The sequence below is a fragment of the Bos mutus genome, chromosome 19, assembly GCF_027580195.1.
Source record: "Bos mutus isolate GX-2022 chromosome 19, NWIPB_WYAK_1.1, whole genome shotgun sequence".
NCBI lineage: Eukaryota > Metazoa > Chordata > Mammalia > Artiodactyla > Bovidae > Bos > Bos mutus.
The window spans coordinates 36,522,656-36,546,599 of record NC_091635.1 but is presented as its reverse complement, the minus strand read 5'-3'; the positions used below and the strand labels follow the sequence as shown (position 1 = coordinate 36,546,599).

General features: G+C 45.6%; 1 long non-coding RNA gene across 2 annotated transcripts; it reads left to right on the top strand.

Moving 5' to 3' along the window:
• The first annotated feature begins 14,212 nt into the window (after positions 1–14,212).
• On the top strand, positions 14,213–21,563 carry LOC106700939 (uncharacterized). 2 transcript variants are annotated; one of them, XR_011468017.1, is made up of 3 exons: positions 14,213–14,227; positions 14,859–15,025; positions 21,134–21,563. It is a non-coding gene; the product is annotated as an uncharacterized lncRNA (long non-coding RNA). The 2 variants fall into 2 exon arrangements; XR_001351538.2 differs by lacking the exon at positions 14,213–14,227 and having other exon boundaries at positions 14,710–15,025.
• The last annotated feature ends 2,381 nt before the right edge of the window (positions 21,564–23,944 follow it).

Here is a 23,944-nt window from a genome sequence, read left to right as displayed (position 1 = left end):
CCCAGCCTTGTCGTGGTGAAGGGGCTTGTGTAACTCAATGAAGCTGTGAGTCATGCCACATGGGGTCACCCAAGAGAGACAGGACATAGTGAAAGGTTCTGACAAAACTGATCCACTGGAGGAGGAAATGGAAACTCCTCCCAGTATTCTTACCATGAGAACCCCATGAACAGTATGCAAAGGCAAAAAGATATGATAACCAATGAGCGCCCCACCACACCCCACCCCCAGTCAGAAGGTGTCAAAGATGATACTGAGCAAGAGGAGAAAGAGCATAAAGCAATTACTAAAAGCTCCAGAAAGAATGAAGAGGCTGGGCCAAAGTGGAAACAACGCTCAGTCGTGGATGTATCTGGTGGTGACCGGAAAGCTAGGGCAGAGAGTGTCATTTTCAGGGCAAGATGCCCAGGGTGTGAACCAGTCAACGCCAGACCCTGAACAGGCTGCAGGGGTTTCTCCACATGACAGTGACCTTTGGCTGAGGATTCAGGGTTTTGGATTCTGACACGGCACCTTCTGTTTCTCCAGTTCTCAGGGGGCCTGACCCAGGCTAGAGTCCAGCTGAGGGGCCACACCCAGCTCTGGGGTCCCTGAGCCCCACCAGTCTGGCATGAACTCGGCTGTTTTGAAGTTTCTCGGCACTGGCCTCGCAGTGTCTCGGGGTTGGATGCCCTGTGGTAAGCACACACATGTCATATGAGGCCTGGCACAGGATGAACACCAGACAAGCATGACTGTTCCTGGAGTCTTAGTACAAAGATGAGCTCCAGGACCCAGTTTGAAAACCATCCCCTGTCGCAGTATCACTTTTCCCGGCATCGCAGGGAGTGTTCGTGGGCACCTATGCTGCCCGGACAGTCTGTTGAGATTGCAGAGAATCTCAGTTGTCACAAAAAGAGGTAGAACAATCCTCAAGGATGGTGCCGCATTACATCTGGCTGGGTGACCTCGAAGTCACCCCCCCTCACCATTTTGCTGAAATTTTTTTTCTTTATTGTATTTCTTAACTTTACAATATTGTATTGGTTTTGCCATATATCAACATGAATCCGCCACAGGTATACACGAGTTCCCCATCCTGAACCCTCCTCCCTCCTCCCTCCTCCCTCCCCATACCATCCCTCTGGGTCGTCCCAGTGCACCAGCCCCAGGCATCCAGTATCGTGCATCGAACCTGGACTGGTGACTCGTTTCATATATGGTATTATATATGTTTCAATGCCATTCTCCCAAATCATCCCACCCTCTCCCTCTCCCACAGAGTCCAAAAGACTGTTCTATACATCAGTGTCTCTTTTGCTGTCTCATATACAGGGTTATTGTTACCGTCTTTCTAAATTCCATATATATGCGTACTGTATATTGTCACCCTGTTTATTTAACTTATATGCAGAGTACATCATGAGAAACGCTGGACTGGAAGAAACACAAGCTAGAATCAAGATTGCCGGGAGAAATATCAATAACCTCAGATATGCAGATGACACCACCCTTATGGCACAAAGTGAAGAGGAACTCAAAAGCCTCATGATGAAAGTGAAAGTGGAGAGTGAAAAAGTTGGCTTAAAGCTCAACATTCAGAAAATGAAGATCATGGCATCCGGTCCCACCACTTCATGGGAAATAGATGGGGAAACAGTGGAAACAGTGTCACACTTTATTTTTCTGGGCTCCAAAATCACTACAGATGGTGACTGCAGCCATGAAATTAAAAGATGCTTACTCCTTGGAAGGAAAGTTATGACCAACCTAGATAGCTTATTGAAAAGCAGAGACATTACTTTGCCAACAAAGGTTCGTCTAATCAAGGCTATGGTTTTTCCTGTGGTCATGTATGGATGTGAGAGTTGGACTGTGAAGAAGGCTGAGCGTCGAAGAATTGATGCTTTTGAACTGTGGTGTTGGAGAAGACTCTTGAGAGTCCCTTGGACTGCAAGGAGATCCAACCAGTGCATTCTGAAGGAGATCAGCCCTGGGATTTCTTTGGAAGGAATGATGCTAAAGTTGAAGCTCCAGTACTTTGGCCACCTCATGCGAAGAGTTGACTCATTGGAAAAGACTCTGATGCTGGGAGGGATTGGGGGCAGGAGGAGAAGGGGACGACAGAGGACGAGATGGCTGGATGGCATCACTGACTCGATGGACGTGAGTCTGAGTGAACTCCGGGAGTTGGTGATGGACAGGGAGGCCTGGCGTGCTGCGATTCATGGGGTCGCAAAGAGTCGGACATGACTGAGCGACTGATCTGATCTGATACTGTATTGATGGTTTTTTTTTTTTTCTGGCTTACTTCACTCTGTATAATAGGCTCCAGTTTCATCCACTTCATTAGAACTGATTCAAATGTATTCTTTTTAATGGCTGAATAATACTCCGTTGTGTATATGTACCACGGCTTTCTTATCCATTCATCTGCTGATGGAAATCTAGGTTGCTTCCATGTCCTGGCTCTTATAAACAGTGCTGCGATGAACACTGGGGTACATGTGTCTCTTTCAATTCTGGTTTCCTCAGTGTGTATGCCCAGCAGTGGGATTGCTGGATCATAAGGCAGTTCTATTTCCAGATTTTTAAGGAATCTCCACACTGTTCTCCATAGTGGCTGTACTAGTTTGTATTCCCACCAACAGTGTAAGGGGGTTCCCTTTTCTCCACACCCTCTCCAGCATTTATTGCTTGTAGACTTTTGGATCGCAGCCATTCTGACTGGCATGAAATGGTACCTCATAGTGGTTTTGATTTGCATTTCTCTGATAATGAGTGATGTTGAGCATCTTTTCATGTGTTTGTTAGCCATCTGTATGTCTTCTTTGGAGAAATGTCTATTTAGTTCTTTGGCCCACTTTTTGATTGGGTCATTTATGTTTCTGGAATTGAGCTGTAGGAGTTGCTTGTATATTTTTGAGATTAGTTGTTTGTCAGTTGCTTCATTTGAGATTGTTTTCTCCCACTCTGAAGGCTGTCTTTTCACCTTGCTTATAGTTTCCTTTGTTGTGCAGAAGCTTTTAAGTTTAATTAGGTCCCATTTGTTTATTTTTGCTTTTATTTCCAATATTCTGGGAGGTGGGTCATAGAGGATCCTGCTGTGATGTATGTCGGAGAGTGTTTTGCCTATGTTCTCCTCTAGGAGTTTTATAGTTTGTGGTCTCACGTTTAGATCTTTAATCCATTTTGAGTTTATTTTTGTGTATGGTGTTAGAAAGTGTTCTAGTTTCATTCTTTTACAAGTGGTTGACCAGTTTTCCCAGCACCACTTGTTAAAGAGATTGTCTTTAATCCATTGTATATTCTTGCTTCCTTTGTCAAAGATAAGGTGTCCATAGGTGTGTGGATTTATCTCTGGGCTTTCTATTTTGTTCCACTGACCTATATTTCTGTCTTTGTGCCAGTACCATACTGTCTTGATGACTGTGGCTTTGTAGTAGAGCCTGAAGTCAGGCAGGTTGATTCCTCCAGTTCCATTCTTCTTTCTCAAGATAGCTTTGGCTATTCGAGGTTTTTTGTATTTCCATAGAAATTGTGAAATTATGTGTTCTAGCTCTGTGAAGAATACCGTTGGTAGCTTGATAGGGATTGCATTGAATCTATCAATTGCTTTGGGTAGTATACTCATTTTCACTATATTGATTCTTCCAATCCATGAACATGGTATATTTCTCCATCTATTAGTGTCCTCTTTGATTTCTCTCACCAGTGTTTTATAGTTTTCTATATATAGGTCTTTAGCTTCTTTAGGTAGATGTATTCCTAAGTATTTTATTCTTTTCGTCGCAATGGTGAATGGAATTGTTTCCTTAATTTCTCTTTCTATTTTCTCATTATTAGTGTATAGAAATGCCAGGGATTTCTGTGTGTTGATTTTATATCCTGCAATTTACTATATTCATTTATTAGTTCTAGTAATTTTCTGGTGGAGTCTTTAGGGTTTTCTATGTAGAGGATCATGTCATCTGCAAACAGTGAGAGTTTTATTTCTTCTTTTCCAATTTGGATTCCTTTTATTTCTTTTTCTGCTCTGATTGCTGTGGCCAAAACTTCCAAAACTATGTTGAATAGTAATGGTGAAAGTGGGCACCCTTGTCTTGTTCCTGACTTTAGGGGAAATGCTTTCAATTTTTCACCATTGAGGATAATGTTTGCTGTGGGTTTGTCATATATAGCTTTTATTATGTTGAGATATGTTCCTTCTATTCCTGCTTTCTGGAGAGATTTTTCCTTTTGATTTTGATTCGAAGGATTCATTAACAAAAGAAACCACTTATCACACAATAAACAATTTCAATATTTACTAGAAGATTATTTGGCTTAATTTCAGTATACAGCCCTTAAAAAAAGAGAAATAGAAACAATAGAGAAAAGTAACAGCACATATATCACCACATGGGGCCGACCAACATCCAGACTTAAACAGAGCTGCAAAGTCTCTCAATAAAAGCCATATGGAGTCCCAGTTGGGAAAAGGTCTGCATCACACAGGTGAGACTTCCTATTGCGGTTTTGGAGGCTCCCGCATAGAATCCCAAGATGCCAGCTGATACCATCATCCGCGGGTGTGCAAAAATGCAGCTCTGGTTTTCCTTTACCTTTTATATTGTTGTTTGTTTCCCCTTGTGAGTCACAAGATTTTCCAGACCCCAGGGAGTTGGGCAGAACTCCAGGGGCTCAAGAAAATCCAAGCCCCATTCCCTTTCTTATCCAAAGTGCCACTTCACTTGCTATTAACAATTTGTGTGTTTGCAAGCAGGTACACAGTCCAGGCAAGATCAGAAGTCAGTCAGAGGCCTGTTGTCTGGCCTCTGAAACCTGAACAGAACTTCCTCCATTTTAATTTCCCTAACACTGCCCCCCGCCCCTTTGTTGTTGAACCAGCAGAGTGACATAGCACCCACACACCCACACCACACTCACAGGCTTGTGCATGGCCTGGGGTTTCCATCTGCAGGGGAAGGCTGGATGGGTCACCCCTTTGCCCTTGTTGATGCTTCTCTGTGTCTCTGCTTCACCCAGACTGTGGACATAGGCTACAGACTGGCTGAGAGTGTTACAGTTGTGTGTTTTCTTATTTCCACAGTAGTTTATGTTCATTTTAGAAGCCTTGGAAAATGCAGATAAGCAGAAAACCCTTCCCAAAAGTGGCCTTGGCCAACATCTGGTTCAGTCCTCTACGTTTGTGGTTTCTGCCTTTGGGGTCCAGCCCTCTGCATGTCAAGGTCCTGTGGTTATTAATCAGGTCTTCTATTGACTTGCAGTCACTAGACCTGGCCGAGGCACGAGGGATCCAGGAACCATGATACCTGCTCCAAGGCCCTGGGGACACACCTAACACCAGGGGCACATGCATGCACACCTAGACACTGCACACCCGCACTCACAGACATGACACACCTGCACACTCACAGCAGCTCTGTGGGCTGCTGATGCAACAGAGCTGGCCTGGGGATGGCTTCCACATGTTCCCAACCCACCAGACAGGGCTCTGCCGGGAGAGAACAATGGACGCTGAGGAGGCAGCATCCTGATTCCACAGATCAGAAAACAGAGGCCAGACAGATCAGAGTCGGGAATTCTCAGATGTTTTCAAGGACAGGCTCTTAGTTTCGGTTCTGATGAGAGCCAGGCCATCATTGGGCTGGGGCTCCTTTCTGGAGGCTGCGGTTTGGGGTGGGGACACACCAGTCCATGCAGCCTGAAGTCACCACCAGGGGATGCCATTGGCAAACAGTAAGTCAGCTCCAGGGTCCCAGGCCTGGGAGCAGATGCTGCCACCCCAGGGCTGCTCCTCCGTGTCGTTGGGATCCCCAGGAACTTGAGGGGCCTGCCACAGGCCAGTGGGGCAGGTCAAGGGTTCCTGGAAGCCCTCAGTTTCCATAATCCTTCCACCACCCAAAGATGTATGGGTGTGATTCAGTCTTGTGTCTATGTGCTGGTTTTGTCTAGTTGTGGGTCTCTAAACAAAAGTGCAACGCACAGCAGGAACAGGGGCATAAAGTAGGAGGCATGGCTATGCCTCCGTGGGGCAGTTTGTGTATCTGTCAATGTCCCCTCGTGGCACACCCCACTGATATCCCCTCAGAGAATCCTCTCACGGTTCCCCTCAAGTTCCCCACATGGCTGTTCCCCTTGATATTCTCCTCATGGCATCTCCTCAGGTTGTTCCCTCCTGGCTTCCCTGGATGATGTTTCTTCCTCACGGGGTCTCCTCCTTATTATCCCCTCATGGCGTACCCTGATCCTGTTCCCCTCATAGTGTACCCAATGGTTTTCCCCATGGCGTCTCCTCATGATGTTCCCTTCACGGCTGCCCTCATGCTGTCCTCTCACGACATCCCCTGATGATGTTTCCCCATGGTGTCTCCTTGTGGCATCCTCTCATGATTATCCCTTTGTAGTGTCTCCTCTTTGGGTCCTCTCATGATTCCCTTCTTTCAGGATTTCAAATCCTGAAAGATGATGCTGTGAAAGTGCTGAACTCAATATGCCAGCAAATTTGGAAAACTCAGAGGTGGCCACAGGACTGGAAAAGGTCAGTTTTCATTCCAATCCCAAAGAAAGGCAATGCCAAAGAATGCTCAAACTACCGCACAATTGTACTCATGTCACATGCTAGTAAAGTAATGCTCAAAATTCTCCAAGCCAGGCTTCAGCAATATGTGAACTGTGAACTTCCAGATGTTCAAGCTGGTTTTAGAAAAGGCAGAGGAAGCAGAGATCAAATTGCCAACATCCGCTGGATCATGGAAAAAGCAAGAGAGTTCCAGAAAAACATCTATTTCTGCTTTATTGACTATGCCAAAGCCTTTGACTGTGTGGATCACAATAAACTGTGACAAATTCTGAAAGAGATGGGAATACCAGACCACCTGATCTGCCTCTTGAGAAATCTGTATGCAGGTCAGGAAGCAGCAGTTAGAACTGGACATGGAACAACAGACTGGTTCCAAATAGGAAAAGGAGTACGTCAAGGCTGTATATTGTCACCCTGCTTATTTAACTTCTATGCAGAGTACATCATGAGAAACGCTGGACTGGAAGAAGCACAAGCTGGAATCAAGATTGCCGGGAGAAATATCAATAACCTCAGATATGCAGATGACACCACCCTTATGGCACAAAGTGAAGAGGAACTCAAAAGCCTCATGATGAAAGTGAAAGTGGAGAGTGAAAAAGTTGGCTTAAAGCTCAACATTCAGAAACCGAAGACCATGGCATCTGGTCCCACCACTTCATGGGAAATAGATGGGGAAACAGTGGAAACAGTGTCAGACTTTATTTTTTTGGGCTCCAAAATCACTGCAGATGGTGACTGCAGCCATGAAATTAAAACACACTTACTCCTTGGAAGGAAAGTTATGACCAACCTAGATAGCATATTCAGAAGCAGAGACATTACTTTGTCAACAAAGGTCCGTCTAGTCAAGGCTATGGTTTTTCCTGTGGTCATGTATGGATGTGAGAGTTGGACTGTGAAGAAGGCTGAGTGCTGAAGAATTGATGCTTTTGAACTGTGGTGTTGGAGAAGACTCTTGAGAGTCCCTTGGACTGCAAGGAGATCCAACCAGTCCATTCTGAAGGAGATCAGCCCTGGGATTTCTTTGGAAGGAATGATGCTAAAGCTGAAACTCCAGTACTTCAGCCACCTGATGCAAAGAGTTGACTCATTGGAAAAGACTCTGATGCTGGGAGGGATTGGGGGCAGGAGGAGAAGGGGGCGACAGAGGATGAGATTGCTGGACGGCATCACTGACTCGATGGACATGAGTCTGAGTGAACTCCGGGAGTTGGTGATGGACAGGGAGGCCTGGCGTGCTGCGATTCATGGGGTCGCAAAGAGTCGGACACGCCTGAGCGACTGAACTGAACTGAACTGAACTGAATGATTCCCTTCAGGATGTCCCCTCTTGGCATCCCCCACCGTGCCCAGCATCGGGCTCCGTGGCAGTGATGAGGGCTACCCACATATGTCCTGTGGTGTCTCCAGTGCAGGCCTGTCTACAGCCTATGGGCAGGACCGTCATGGAGCGGGAGCTGAGTGAGTGTGACCTGTGCTGTGTCAAATGTCTAAACCTCCCAGCTCATTCTCCATACAAGTTTGGGTTTTCTCTCACTTCAAAACAAATAAATTAAAGTGAAATAAATCTAAGAGATGGTTAATAACTGACAAATGTGTTATCATCAAATGCCTCAGCCATTTACTCAGATGAGAGACAGTGACGAGCCCGGTCTCCATGAGGGCAGGCTGACAGTCACTGAGGCTGCATTGCTATGGTTTCCCCAGAATGTTTAATCCTCAGCATTTTCTATTAGCTTCCTGGAATGTGTGTTTTGAAGGAGATGCTCTTTTTACAGAGTGGTGAGAGAAAAAAAGAAAGTCTACCAGAAGCATTCAGGTTTACATCTTTGGTGTTTGGTGTATTTAAAGCGAAGGCCTGGGGCTGATGGATTCCATATCCGCGGGGCCCCCTCTCCGTTTCTCAGGTGGGGCCAGAGTGGGAGGTTTCACCAGATCAGCATCACTCAGGCCTTTAGGATCAGAGACTTTCCTTAATCCATGCACCCCAGAAGCATGAATCCTAAGTCCTCTTGTTGGCCTGGTTGGCAGGGGCGGGTGTAGCTGGGCCCAGGTCACAGGGCTCAGGCCCTCTCTGTGCCTCATGGGAACCAGGGGAACCCCAGCCTGGCTCACAGGGCAGCATCCATTCTGCAGGTGGTGGCAGGGGGACACATGGCCACCTGAAAGCCAGGGTGGAAGGTGTGTCTCCCCCTGCCTGTGCACTGGGGAGGCAGCAGGAATCTGAGCAGAGGCGTGCTGCTGCCTTCCCTCCCTGGGAACCTTCCAGCAGGGGAGCCTGTGGCCCCAACTCCAGAGGTACTCTGACTTCCACATATCTCTAGGCAGCAGGGCAGGGAGCACCAACAGGGCCATGCCCAGGGGCACACTGGGCTGCTGGCAGAGGTCACGGCCTGACTTTTGCTGGAAGTGACAAGACTGAGCTTTCTACCAGTGGTGGGAGCAGAGAGCCATTGATGGCAAACAACTCTCAGTGACAGTGCTGACAGGCACCCAGTCCCTTCCATCCCCTCACTTGCCACCCCTCACCCAGCCTGCAGTGACCCTGCCTGCCTGAGGCACCCATGAGACAAGGGGCATAACCCCACAGCCACTCTCTTCCTACATTGGGAGATGGGCATGCACAGCATGAACTGGGAGGGCAGGTGGTCTGAAAACAGAACCTTTTGCAAGAATAGGTGGCTTTCAGCCATGATGGGGAGATGGACATTTTGATATATCTGGTTTCAGCTGCTAGCTGCCCACATAAACTTTATGAAGGAAAGTAAACAATATTGCTACATTCCAGGGAAATGAATGTGTTAAACCCAGTTGGTCTGCGTGGTCATGAGATGTGGCTGGGAACCCCAAACACTGGAAGAGGGTCAGCCAGATGCAAAGGCATGTTTGAGGGTCACTCTATGGCTTCCCTGGAGGCTCAGATGGGAAAAAATCCATCTGACAGAGAACTTCCCTCCCACTTATAGGTATTTGTGTCCCTTTCTCCTGATGCTGCAGTGGGCCCCATGTCTCAGTCTCTGGGCCACTCACCATTGTTCCTCTCCAGGCCCAAGGCCTCATTCATTGTTAATGGCTACCAGGGCTGTTGTGGAGAGGTCAGTCCTTCCCAGCCTGGGGTGTTGTAGGGAGGCCAGGACAATGGTGACCACGTGGGCCTCAGTCTGTAGTTTTGGGACCCTGGGTTGAGGGGCTGGAAGCGTGGCAGCTCTCCCAGGGCCGAGGCTCCCACAGCAGCCAGGTTCTCCCCAGGTGTTCTGGGCCCACTGGGGCTGGCATCCCCTCCTTGTTTGGAGGACTGTGGCCTGGAGGCTGAGTCCCCTCCTCTGCCTTCCTCTTGGCCCAGGGTGAATAAAAGAGGATGGTAAATCTCCTCTTAAGCAGGACTGAGTCTGGGGTGTCCATGGGTCTTTGGATCTTAACGTGGTTACATCAGTCAGGCATCTGTAGGGCACTGCCTGGTGTGTTCTTCAGGCTGAGCACCCACTGACCCTGAATTGGGTGTGTCCTCCTTGTAGAGCCCAGAGCTGACCCCACAGCAATGTGGTATGAGGCAGGGCTGGAAAGTTCCACTGTGGGGTAGAGGCCTGGGGTGGTCTCAGCTCTGATGGTCGAGAGACCCGCAGCAGACTCTCAGGGAAGCTTCAGGGTGTGGGGCTGAGGTGGGTCTTTGACCTGGGATCTGTGCTGCCCTGCAAGGATCTGGGCCCATTGCACCTGCTGTATAGGAATAACCATCCACTCTCGGTGTCTAGAAGTTGTGTGTAGGGGGTTTGAGCTGGAACACAGGGTGGACACCATCTCCTGGAAACATCCTATCCAGTGGGCCGAGGTGGTTTTACTATGTGGTTCTGACAATCAGGCCTCAGACGCTCCCAAGGCCTGGGGCATCGGGTATGATGTAAAACTTGGTGAAGATGTGTAACCGCAGTGATCCGGACCCCTGTCTCTCTCCAGTCTGCTTGCGTGTCAGGAGGCCTCAGTCTGGCCCAGAGCATCTCTGAGACCTGGTTAAGAGCAAATTGACCTGATGATACATTTAGTTGATTTGATAGGTCTATTGATGGGTGTGCCAGTGTCTCTAAGATCAATGAAGGTTTTGCTATCTATCTGGGAGAGGAATGGTGAGCTGAGGTTGAAAACGTATGTGCTTAGTCACTTCAGTCATGTCTGACTTTGTGACCCTGCCGGGGTCCAGCCCCAACGGATCCAGAGAATTCAATGTGGGGACGGTGCTGGCGAACTGGATACAATAGCTTTAATTAAATATTAATTAGAGATATAAAGAGTAATAGAACTGGATACAATAGCTCTATTTAAATATTAATTAGAGATATAAAGAGTAATAGAATAAGGATAGCTCAGTAGGAATGTTCAGCGGAGAAAAGGGGCTGAATAACTTGGTTTATGTGGAAAGCCAATAAAATTTCAAGACAAGAAATTTGCATCACTTACGTAGGCAGCAGGCGTCCTTCCATTCTCCCGAAGGAGAGGAGACACTAAGGCCTCCCTGGTCAGATCTTAGAAGCCCAGGCATAATTAGTAGGCTTGACGAGCCTCCACGTTCCAGATGGGAATTCAGCCAGAAAGTGAGAGAAAGAACGACATGGGGAGACCAGTCTTTCCAGGAACTGATCCCATTCTTTATTTTCCAGGGTCCACTTTTATACACAGAGATGTAATACAAAAGTCACGCGGGGTCAGCAGTCCTGACTTTTATCAAAATCAGGTGCTTCATACAAATGTATACAAAGGGGTGTTACATCATCTTCTGGCCAGGGGGCCTGCTAACAATTTATGACCCTCTCCTTGTGACAGCAGTCAGTCAACCAGAACACTTATTTCTCCAGGGGTGATTATTCTTAAAACAGACGCCACCTTCCGAAGGTACCAGATAAAGTTATATTCCTATAGGGTGAGGGTGCAGTGGGTTTTAATTAAGGAAAGAATTTGCTTAGCCTAAAGTCTAATGTGATTAATATCAAAGGTTAATACTTATTTCTTCTATATATTCATTAATGTGTATAAGGGCAGGGGATGTGGAGACTTAGCAGCAAACATTGGCTCAACAAATGAAAAACTCTTCACCAATACAATTTCTAATCAGCCCACTATACTACACTAATAATTTTCTAACTTCTCAAAAGAATCTGTTTTTAGGAAGTTTAGAGCATCTCGTGCCTCTCACGGTTGGGAGGCTGTGAACAATCACATGTGGCCGGACAAGCCTGTCAGGCAGGCTAGAGAACCTTCAGAGGAGTTTGTAGGTTGAAACACTCCTGTCACTCCCAGGAATTATTATTAACTGGAGCTCTAAGTTAACTCCTTCCCCAAGAGAGGTGGTGGGGGACAGCCCCCCGTAAAGTCAGAGGTGTAGGTGAGAGCACAAAGCAGTAAAGTAGGCAGACTCTGGTTTTGGGGGTAGATGCTCGAGAATTTCCAGGGGGACTCCTGAGGCTCGATCCCGCCTTTGTGTACGTCGAGCCTCCTTCCTCATGACCTTTGCCACGGGCGGAGTTCCTCACGCTGGCTCCGGGCATCTCCCCCTTTTTTATTTCTTAAAACAGACAGATGCAGCTCAGGCGCGAGCTTCTAAATGTTCTGCTGAAGAATCAACAATACAAGGAAGAATGATTATGAGAAGCAAAATTAGAGCACCAACAGCAGCATAACTAAAGATATTAGACAGAATGTTTTTTTCAGAAACAAAGTTAGAGAAGGTATGAAAGAAGTCATTAACTGCTCCAGCTGCGGTAAAATCCAGTCCAGAGTGTTCCAAGGTGTGTATTTGATTATGAAGTTTCCCTAAGTCCAGGCCAATGTCAGAGCTGTTCTAAACACCTGACATATGATTTTTAATTTTTTTCTATTTATAATCTGTTTACCTTCAAGGGTGTCACGCATATCCACCTGTAATCAGCGTGGCATGTCAAAGCTATCTTCACTTTTAAAGCCTGTAACTCAGTCCCAATATGCATAATTGCCTCTTCTAACGCGTCTTCTACCCTCATGTCCAGCTTTCTATCTATAGCTTTCTGTGTTCTTAGAGTTCGAGAAACATTTTTAGACATGGTATCAACATATTGGGCAGTATGCAGTTGTTGAGTCAATGATATTGTTGCCACAGTAACAGAAGTAATTGCTGCTATTAAAGCTGCTATTCCCAGGATAAGCAAGCCCACAAACCATCACGATCGCACTAAATCCTGTAAAAACCTCTTTTTTACTGACTGTTTTAGCCCTGATCACTATGTCTGCATTGCAAAATGCCTGTAGTGGGTGCACCGGGGAGCAGCTGCATGCATCGGCCCAGGGGAGCAGTGTTCCCAGCATCAGGAGGCAGAACGCGAGCGGCAGGCTGGGGGCCGTGGTGCCTATGGCGGGCGGAGGGGCGGGGATTGCAGACTCGGGCTAGCCGCAGCCGCTTGGGCTTGGGGCGTTCCCCTCTCGCCGGCGGGGCGTGCTGGTCTGGAGGGCACTCCACAGGCAGGCTTTCCTCTCTGGCCCTCACTCGCTGCACAAACTTCTTTGCTCTAGGTCCCGGGGTGCAGCGAGGAGGGTGCATGGCATGGCTGGCGGTGCAGAGGCGAGAGCTGGCTGGGGGGCGGGGCGAGCGAGTGCGCAGGCTGCGGACCTAGCCTGCCCAGAGTCCAAATTGGAGAATCTGCGTCCTGAGGAAAAATACAAGCATACCGTCTCCCACAAGTTACAACATATCTGGCCGGGATATGAAATTTCTAGCTTGAACCAGGTGAATTTTAAAGGTGAATTTTCTAAGAATTTTAGGCCTTATCAATCTTTTTATGTAAGTTTAAAGTAGTTACTTTAGTCAATGCATCTGCCAAAGCATTTCCTTCATATAAAGGGCCGGGCAAGCCAGAATGGGCTCTGATATGTCCCACAAAATATTTTTATCTCTGTGTTTAATCTCTTTCTGTAAATCAGATAACAAGGAGAAAATAGTAGTTTTATTTTCTGGAATATTAGCAGTCTCTATATGAGGAAACAACCCTACAATATATCGGGAGTCAGTCAAAAGATTGAAGGTGTGGTCTCGTAAATGTTGAAGAGCCTAAATAACTGTTAGTAACTCAGCCCGTAGCCCACCAGGTTCCTCTGTCCATGGGATTCTCCAGGCAAGAATACTGGAGCAGGTTGCCATGCTCTCATCCAGGGGATTTTCCTGACCCAGGGATTGAACTCACGTCTCCTACGGCTCCTGCGTTGCAGGAGGGTTCTTTACTGCTGAGGCACCGGGGAAGCCCAAGGGTGAATGGTACTCCCCCAAATTCATATCCACCCGGACCTGTGAATGGAACCTTATTTGGAGTCAGGGTCTTTGCAGATGTAGTCAAGACGAAACCATCCTGTCTGGCCTTAATCCCGATACGACTGATGTCCTTATAAGGAGAGACGATTTTGGATACTGGGAGAAGGCCATGCGGTGACGGGGCAGAGAGTGTGGAGACGTGGCCACAAGCCCAGGAAGCACGCATCGCCGGCACCACCAGGAGCTGGAAGAAGCCTGGGGCAGGTTCTCCCTCGGAGCCTCCAGGAAGCACCAACCCTACGCTGGTTTTGAACTTCTGGCCTCCAGAATTGTGGAAAAATTAATTGCTGTTGTTTTAAACCACTACATTTGCAATTCATTCTGGCCTCCAGGTACAGATTTCTTCCCTACCCGCCCCCTGCTCTGGGTGGGCTCTCTGGCTTCATGACAGGAAGCTGTGAGATGTGTGGTTCAAGGGGTGGACGAAAGGGACCCGTGTCCTTCGGTGCCTGGCAGCGTCAGCTGAGGTGTATAAGATGTGAGATTGTTGGCAGAGGCCGTGGTACTTGTCCATGCTGGTCAACACACATTTCACTTCCGGGACTGCTCTCCATGATGCAGTCAGACACAATTATAACTGCACCAACTCTACTGCCCCTCCGCTACCCATCTTTCTTTTTGTGTGAGACTTTTGAAAAATAAAATTTTCTGAAATTCCTGTGTTTGTAGGTGTTGGGAAGTGTAGTACCAAATAGCCGTAAAAGGAGAAAGTCCTTGGGAAAATGGCGAAGGGCCAGAAGTACCTGACTTTGTACTGTGGACAGAAAAACATCTCCTGCCTTCGGTTACACCAAGATTTAATAATAAATAGGGATGTTACTTGAGAAAACGGGTTGTGGGATAAGCACATGAGTCACTTAGAGCACGCTGTCCTTGAAATGTTTTTACTGATTTATGTGTTAACCCCGTATGCGCTCTGCTGGCCGTATACTTTAAGCTCTTTGTTCCTGCTTCTATAAAAAGGCTTGGCTGCAGAAATAAACTTGTCAGTCCTTGCAAGAGACTGTCCGAGTGTCATCCTTTCAAGTTTGTTGCTTCCAAGTCCCGAGGAAAAAATCCCCAACAAGTGGTGCCATGAACAGGGACTTGAAAGGAAGGCTGAACAAAGCAATGAGCCCCTGCAGAAAGAGGTAAGCAGGATGGGACAACATAGCAGTAAAATTCCTTTCATTTCTATAATGCATCATTTTTTGAAACAAAATGGTGTTAATGTTTCAAGAGATCAGTTGAACGACTGCTATCATATTTTACTGGAACAATTCATGGTTCCCAGAAGAGGGGACACTCAATCTAGACATATAGAAAAGGGTTAAAAATAATGTTTTGCGAGCATATCGGCAAGGGTTACCTGGTCACTCATATGGGCTGTCATAGAACAAATCAAAGGACATAACATTGATTTGGAAGTAAAAACTATTCAATCTTTACATGAATATGAGCTTAAAGAACAAGATATACAAGGTGCTTTGAAATATAAGAATGTTATGCTCAATCAGACACAATCTTTAGAAAAACAACTTAGACACATATATGTACAGGTTATGTCAAAATTGAAGCCACTTAGAACAGAGGTCATTTCATTCAACGGACAGCCCAAATCTAAGGTTTTTCCTTCTGCTCTGCCTGTAACAGCAATTGCTAACTTTGCTCATACTAATCATTTCACTCCTCCTCGGGAGACGCCTGCTTGCACTTTCGCTTTCCCAGTGCAATTTAATCAACCTGCCCAAGACCAAAATACTTGGGCTAATCTAGATTTTAGCATGTTGTCTAATTTTCAGAAAGCATGTACTCTGTATGGACCTAGTTCTTCTTACTGTAGAGAATTTCTCAGAGGATGGGCTGACCATTGGATGCCATATATATTTTTTCAAGTAGCAAAGATGGTTTTAAATCCTCAACAATTACTGCAATGGCAAATTTGGGTTAATGATGAGGCCCGACAGCTGATGATTGACCAGCAATCTCATGGTAACCCTGCCAGTTTAACCTATGATATACTCACTGGAACAAGTGCCATGGCTGATATGATTGTGCAAGTAGCTAATATTACCCCTCAGATGTTAGATTTCATTAAAGAAACTGCCTGCAGGGCATAAGCAAAGGTTGATAGCACTAACTCTGACGATTCATTTGTTAAGATTATTCAAGGACATGAGGAGGAATATTCTCAATTTATAGGAAAATTAAAGGATGCAATTGAGAAATCTATTAAGGATGTAACTTTACAAAATATTATTTTAAAATAACTTGCTTTTGAAAATGCTAATGAGGAATGTCAGTCCATGCTCAGACCAGTTCGAGAGACTGGCTCTCTTATGGAATATTTGAAAGCATATAGGGATATCAGATCTAGTTCCCATAGAACAAAATTGGCAACATTGGAAACTAATGTACAAAAAGCTGCTAATGCCAATGTTTTAACTGTGGGAAGCCCAGCCATATGAAAAAACAATGTCGCATGTCAACACAGGCCAGAAAAAATACTACTACTTCTAATAAGAAGAGACTCCCAGGAATATGTCCAAGATGTAAAAAGGGGTTCCATTGGCTGATTGAATGTCATTCTAAATTTGATAAGGATGGAAACACCTTGAACCCCGACGCACAACCAAAACAACAGGGAAACTGATAAAGGGGCCGTTCTCTAGCCCCACTACAAAAGGCGGACCTAGCGTTATGACGCTACAAGCAGCTACATCTAAGAGTGCTTGCATTGATATACCTAGTCCTTATGATATGGAACTAATAGCATTATACAACCCCCACAAGATTCCCACTGGATATTATGGCCCGATTCCACCCGGGACAGTGGGACTGATTTTGGGACGTAGTAGCTGCACAATGAGAGGTTTAATAGTATTGACCGGTGTTGTGGACGAAGATTATGAAGGGGAAATACATGTTATGGTAAATGTTTTGAAAATGGGAAATGTATACTTACAAAAAAGGGAACACTTTGCACAATTATTACTTTTACCATATGTCAAACCAATGAAGGCGTCTGATAAAGTTCGGCAGGGAGGCTTTGGCAGTACCAACCTTACTGCTGCACTATCCACCTTATTAAAGGAACATCAGAAACCCATGCTTACTTTACGCATACAGGGAAAGAATTTCACAGGCATGTTAGATACCAGAGCTAACATTTCAGTCATTAGAACTGCAAAATGGCCCCTTGATTGGGATAAGGTTATAGCTCCTTCTGGACTATTAGAAGTAAATGAAGCTAATGCCACACAAACTTTTGTCAATGCATCCAATTTACAAATGTATGGCCCTAATAAAATTGTAGCTTATCTTAAACCATATATTACTAATGTCCTAATCAATTTATGGGGACGGGATTTTCTTGAACAAATGAAAGCCACAATTTCTTTAAATGAACCTTTTAATGGGGGCCATTGAGTTAACACCACTGCCCCTCGACTGGGAATCTGATACCCCAGTATGAACACCTCAGTGGCCCCTGACTAAAGAAAAATTGGCAGCTCTTACACAATTAGTTAATGAACAATTACAAAAAGCTCATATAGAACCTTCATTTTCCCCATGGAATCCCCTATTTTTGTAATAAAAAAGAAATCAAGAAAATGGCAAATGTTGATAGATTTAAGAGATGTTAATAATACCATGTTACCTATGGGGCCCTTACAACCCGGATTGCCCTCCCCTTCTATGGTACCAAAAGAATAGTCTATAGTTATTATTGACTTACAAGACTGCTTTTTACTATACCTTTGCACCCTAAAGATAGAAAATGTTTTGCCTTTTCAATTCCTTCTATAAATCACATGGCTCCTGTTAAAATATTTCAGTGGACAGTACTACTTCAGGGAATGATGAACTCCCCTACCATTTTCCAATATCTCATATCTGTTTTATTGCAACCCATTAGAGATAAATATCCTAGTGCCTTTATAATTCATTATATGGATGATATACTTCTCTCTATGGAATCTGAATTCTATTTACAACAGTTATATAATGAATATAATGAAGTTACTACTACTCTTAAAAATCATGGCCTGCTTGTAGCACCAGATAAAATTCAATGGAAAGCACCCTTTAATTATTTAGGACATGTTATGGAAGAATCTAAAATCAAACCTCAAAAAACTCAAATTTCTATGCAATCTCTATGCACACTGAATGATTTTCAAAAATTGCTAGGAGATATTAATTGGCTGCAGCCATCTGTTGGCATCCCCACCTATGCCTTACAAAATCCATTTAAAATTTCAAAGGGATCCCCTGACCCTAATAGCCCTAGACAACTAACAAAAGAGGCCAAAGAAGAACTGGCCTTAATGGAGAAACACATTCAACAATCTTTTTCAACTCGGCTAGATTATGATCAACCAGTTTCTTTAGATATATTCCCCACTGAACATTCACCCACTGCAATTATAGCTCAACACAGCCCAATAGAATGGGTATATTTACACACTGAACAGTCTAAAAAAATTGTATCATATATTGAAAAAATAGGGCACTTAATTATGTCAGGGAGAAGCCATGTACAAACTTTGACTGGATTTGATCCATATGCAATACACGTTCCCTTGACAAAAAAGGAATTGCAAATTGCCTTACAGTATAACTTGACCATACAAATGGCATTAAATGATTTTCAAAATGTTATCTCATTTCATTTACCAAAAGGAAAATTATAGGACTTTCTACAATGTACTAAATTCATTATAACTAATATCATTGCATCCCAGCCTATCACCAATGCACCCACCTATTTCATTGATGGCGACAAGAAATGCATAGCAGGGATTGTCGGCCTTGATATCAAAGAGAAATTACCCACTACCTATTCTTCAATACAAAGAGTTGAATTGTATGCTTTACATACTCTTTTGTCACTTCAACCATTATCCTTCAACATATATACTGATTCCAAATACCTTGCTTCCCTTTTTCCTGATTTTGTTACTGCCTTTTTATACAATCTAGATGAAGAATTATATACTCTCTTTTCACAGACTCAAGCTTTAATTCGCTCACATACGGAACCCTTCTTTATTGCACATATACGTGCTCATTCAAGTTTACCTGGCCCTCTGGTCGCAGGAAATGATGCTGTTGACAGGCTCATAGCTCCCATTTTTACATTTGCCAATGACGAACATGCTAATCTTCATACCAATGCTAACAGATTGCACTCGAAATACCATATTCCTCTCACTGAAACACGACATATTATTAACACCTGTGATGTCTGCACCCCTCTGCACTTACGAACTGCAATTTCAGGAGTTAATCCCCAGGGGCAACAACCTAATTCCCTTTAGCAATCTGACTTCACTCACTGCTCCTTAAAGAAAATTTTCTTTACTTTTTGTCTCAATAGATACATTTTCCAACTTTATCTGGACAGTACCTGTCTCTTCAGAATCCAATAAACATGCCATTTCCGCACTCTTACTCACCTTCCCCATTATGGGGATTCCTTCTGTCTTGATAACAGACAATGGACCTACATTCACCTCGCATTCGTTTCGTTCATTTTTATCAGAATGGAACATCACACACATTACAGGAATACCCTATAATCCTCAGGGTCAAGCCATTATTGAAAGAGCCCACTGCACCCTAAAAACTCATTTACTAAAACAGAAAGGGGAATATGGAAGAGGAGATACACTTCTTATCCTATGAACCCTCAATTATTATTTTCTTTAACTCTTTATTCCCTAAATTTTGTAAACTTAACAAAAAATAATTCTGACACTCGTGCAGATAGACATTTTGCAGAAGACAAAAACAGCAAATTAGAAATCAATACACCAATATGGTATAAGCAATTTAATCAGTGGCTTCCAGGAATCTTACGACTCCTAGGCAAGGGTTATGGTCTTGTCATTGCAGATGGAGAGGAAATCTGGGTTCCCCTTTGCCAAGTCCGTTACCGAGAGGGACCCCAAGACGGGACTCCCTCAGGAAGTGACGAAGTTGACGCGAAGGGTCTCGTCAATGACCCTGGAGGAGCCAATGAGGAAACGCCATCGTGTGAATCCTTACCCGACATGGGCTCAAATGAAAACATGACTCGTCAGGCTGAGCAGACACTGAAGAGTACTGGAACTCCTATGACTCCAGATAAGCTGTTTCTGGCAATGTAAACTGTTCTGAAGAGCAGGAAGAACATCATAATTGCTCCTGGTTTAATAGATCAAGCATTGGAGGCTTTCATAAATCTAAGACAAGTTTCTGGACTGATAAGGACATGTTGCTGAATTGGTATAACAGGGGCTTATCACTCCCATGACCCAGGACTGTCGTCCCCATTGTGGGGCCAAAGCAATGGCACATTTGGAAAATTCCAGCAGCTTTAGAGCACTTCGCTAGTGTTTATGGGACTGTGGGTGTGTTTCGTCCTTCTAATTATATCTTCTTATATAATAGTACTGGCTATATTCAATCGTGTGTTCACCTTCCGTATTTGTTTATTGTAGGGCATTTTGATATCAACTTATCGGCCAAGACTGTCAATTGTACTGCATGTGCATTGTATACCTGCCTTAATCACACCATTTCACATCACAATGTTAGCATTGTGCTAGTTAAACAAAGATCTGAGTTATGGCTTCCCGTAAACTTAACTGAACCTTGGACTGATTCTGTATTTCTTTCTGTATTGTTGAAAACTGGGCTTAGGTGATCTAAGCGCATCATTGGGTGGATTATTGCAGGCATCTTAAGCCTTATCTCCATTGTGACTGTAGGAACTTTGTCTGGTATGGCTTTACATAATTCTATACAAAATCATGATTTTATCACTGCTTGGCACAAAGACTCTCATGATTTATGGACTCGACAAGCTCAAATAGATCAGCAATTACACACAAAAATTAATGAGTTACAAACTGTGGTTATCTACTTAGGAGATCAAATGCAGCAACTGACTTTCCGAACATGTATACGCTGTCACTGGAATTTTTCTTCTTTTTGTCTGACTAACATGCCCTATAATAGCACTGAATATCCTTGGGATAAAGTTAAGGCGCATTTGCAGGATCTCACAGATAACTCAAGTTTAGACATCAATATGTTGAAACAACAAGTTGCTAATTTTCAAGTTAGAGTACCTAGGGAATTGTATAGCACTCAATTCTATGATACTTTAACCAAAACCCTATCGTCTCTAGACCCTAGAGCTTGGCTTTCAGGAAGCAATATTTTTATATGTGTATTAATCACCCTGTTCTTTTTGTCATTACTTATAGGATACAGAAGCCTCTACTCAAGACTCTGTGCCTCCCACAATGGAGTCCAACTAGCAGCCGCCATGCTTAATTTAAAAACAAAAAGAGGATATGTTGGGAAGCGTAGTACAAAATAGCCGTAAAAGGAGAAAGTCCTTGGGAAAATGGCGAAGGGCCAGAAGTACCCGGCTTTGTACTGCGGACAGAAAAACATCTCCTGCCTTTGGTTATGCTCGGTGCCAAGATTTAATAATAAATAGGGATGTTACTTGAGAAAACGTGTTGTGGGATAAGCACGTGAGTCACTTAGACCACGCTGTCCTTGAAATGTTTTTACTGATTATGTGTTAACGCCGTATGCGCTCTGCTGGCTGTATACTTTAAGCTCTCTGTTCCTGCTTCTATAAAAAGGCTTGACTGCAGAAATAAACTTGTCAGTCCTTGCAAGAGACTATCCGAGTGTCATTCTTTCAGGTTCGTCGCTTCCAAGTGCCGGGGAGAAAATCCCCAACAGTAGGGAGCCAATGGCACCCCACTCCAGTACTCTTGCCTGGAATACCCCATGGACGGAGGAGCCTGGTGGGCTGCAGTCCATGGGGTCTGGAGAATCCTTGGACAGAGCCTTGGACATGACTGAATGACTTTCACTTTCAGTGAAATTATGCAGCCAAAAAAAAAAAAAAAAGAATGGTCTGCGGTGTCAGTTAATTTTAAAATATTGTTACTTCCTGGATATTTTGGATGCTTTATAAAATGTGTGATTTCTTTTCTCATTCCAAATAAGCATTTGCTTCTGTCCCAGGACTTGTACTGGTGATTTTGTGTTAATTTCCTTAGAGAGCCCCTCTTGGTGTGGATGAGCTCCAGGTTGGAGCGAGCCTTCCTGCCACACTCTAGGGCGAGCCTGGGGAGGAGCTGGGGGCCAGCCACATGGCCTTCAGGTCGAGTCCCCGTCAGAGACCCCTCCAGATCATCCAGGATAACTCACAAGCTGCCCCTGCCCCGCTCAGAAGCTCAGGGCTGACTTTCTCACAGGAGTGTCTAGTTAGGATAACACTGGTAGCCCCGTGATCCTGCCCCTCTGCCCCACTTGCACACCAGGGAGAGGAGAAAGGAGGGCAAGAATGGGCAGGGGCAGGACCAGGAGAAAGACAAGGGGGTCCCCAGGTGGGGATGGGGGTCAGCTTCCAGATGCCCCGGTCTTCTGGTTCACTTTCTGCTGGGACCTGATTTATGTCCAGAAACTTGGAGTATCAACTCAGTCACCACTGCCCCCTGGGGGCTGGGTGTCGTCGTAGGGAAAGGCCGGGGCATGTGCCCAGGTTGTGGCTGCCCGAGTGGCTCACGATTCTCTTTCCTGTGGGTGCAAGGGCTGGAGACCACCCAGCTGGGCTACCATCCAGTATGTTGGTGCACCAGGGTCCTGGTGAGCAGCTCTCAGGGCAGAGGGAGACCCATGCCTGGACCCTGACCCCGAGGGCTCGGAGGTACTTGAGGAGGAGACAGACTCTGGGAAACCAGGAAGAGGAAGACGTTTCTCTGTCCTGGCAGCCTTGGGGTAGAGGGCCAAGCTTCCAGTGTTGGCCCAAAGCCACATGTGTGTGTGCCAGGTGTGTGCATGTGGTTCACACGTGGCCCACGTGTGGCCAGACAGCCCGAAGAAATATCCTCCCTGAATCCCCTCCTCTGACTGGACACTTCTGTGCTGATGGTTCGGGGTCCTGGGTGGGGTTTGGGGTGGGGGCGGATTAGGTTTTCTGGGTGACCGCCCTTGACAGGGGCTGTCCACCTACCTATAGACACTTCTTGCTTGAGGGGGTATCTATTTCAGGGGCAGAGTCTTGCCAAAGGCCCAGAGGATCGTAGCAAAATTGTTGGCTGCTGCTGCTAAGTCATTTCAGTTGTGTCCGACTCTGTGAGACCCATAGACGGAAGCCCACCAGGCTCCCCCGTCCCTGGGATTCTCCAGGCAAGAACACTGGAGTGGGTTGCCCTTTCCTTCTCCAATGCATGAAGGTGAAAAGTGAAAGGGAAGACGCTCAGTCGTGTCCGACTCTTAGCAACCTCATAGACTGCAGCCTACCAGGCTCCTCCGCCCATGGGATCTTCCAGGCAAGAGCACTGGAGTGGGGTGCCATTGCCTTCTCCAGGCTTGTCAAACATACCCCATTCCAAACTCGTCCTGCCTTTGTTCATCAGCAACACTCCCTGGGCGCCCGTGTGGACCAATGCCAGTGCCAAGGGCAGAGGGTGAGACGAACGAGAGCCCCGGGGACTGGAGACGACTCCAGGGAAGGACGAGCAGACCTGCGGCAGGACACACAGCACCTGTTGGGAGAGGGGTGCCGAACCTCAGGGGCCACAGGAGTAAAGGACTGAGGAGGTGAGAGAGGGTCAGGTGGCATATCTGGGAACAGGGTTCCAAGCAGAGGCATCAGCACACGCATGGTCCCCAGGGCCAGAGAATGCCTGGGGTTTCTGAGGGCCTGAAAGAGGGCCAGTGTGGCTGAGGAGGAGCAAGGAGGGCCTGGGGGGAAGGGTCTCTAGGGCACTGCAAGGACTCAGAGCTAAACTTCCTTTAGAGAAATCCTTGAACGTACAGATAAGCAACAAGTCGAAAATTAAAATTAGTCAAAGACCCAGACACAGTATTTCTTTCTAGGCTTCCTGCCTTGGGTGTGCAGGGGCTGAATGACTTAATGTGAGCCCGTCCCACCGTAATAGCAATATTAAAATGACCTTTGAATGACTTTCAAAGCATCAACACCTTTGGTTTGTTTTAGGCAAAATGGAACAGATTTCCATGGCCCCCAAAGCATGGCGGTCCCACGT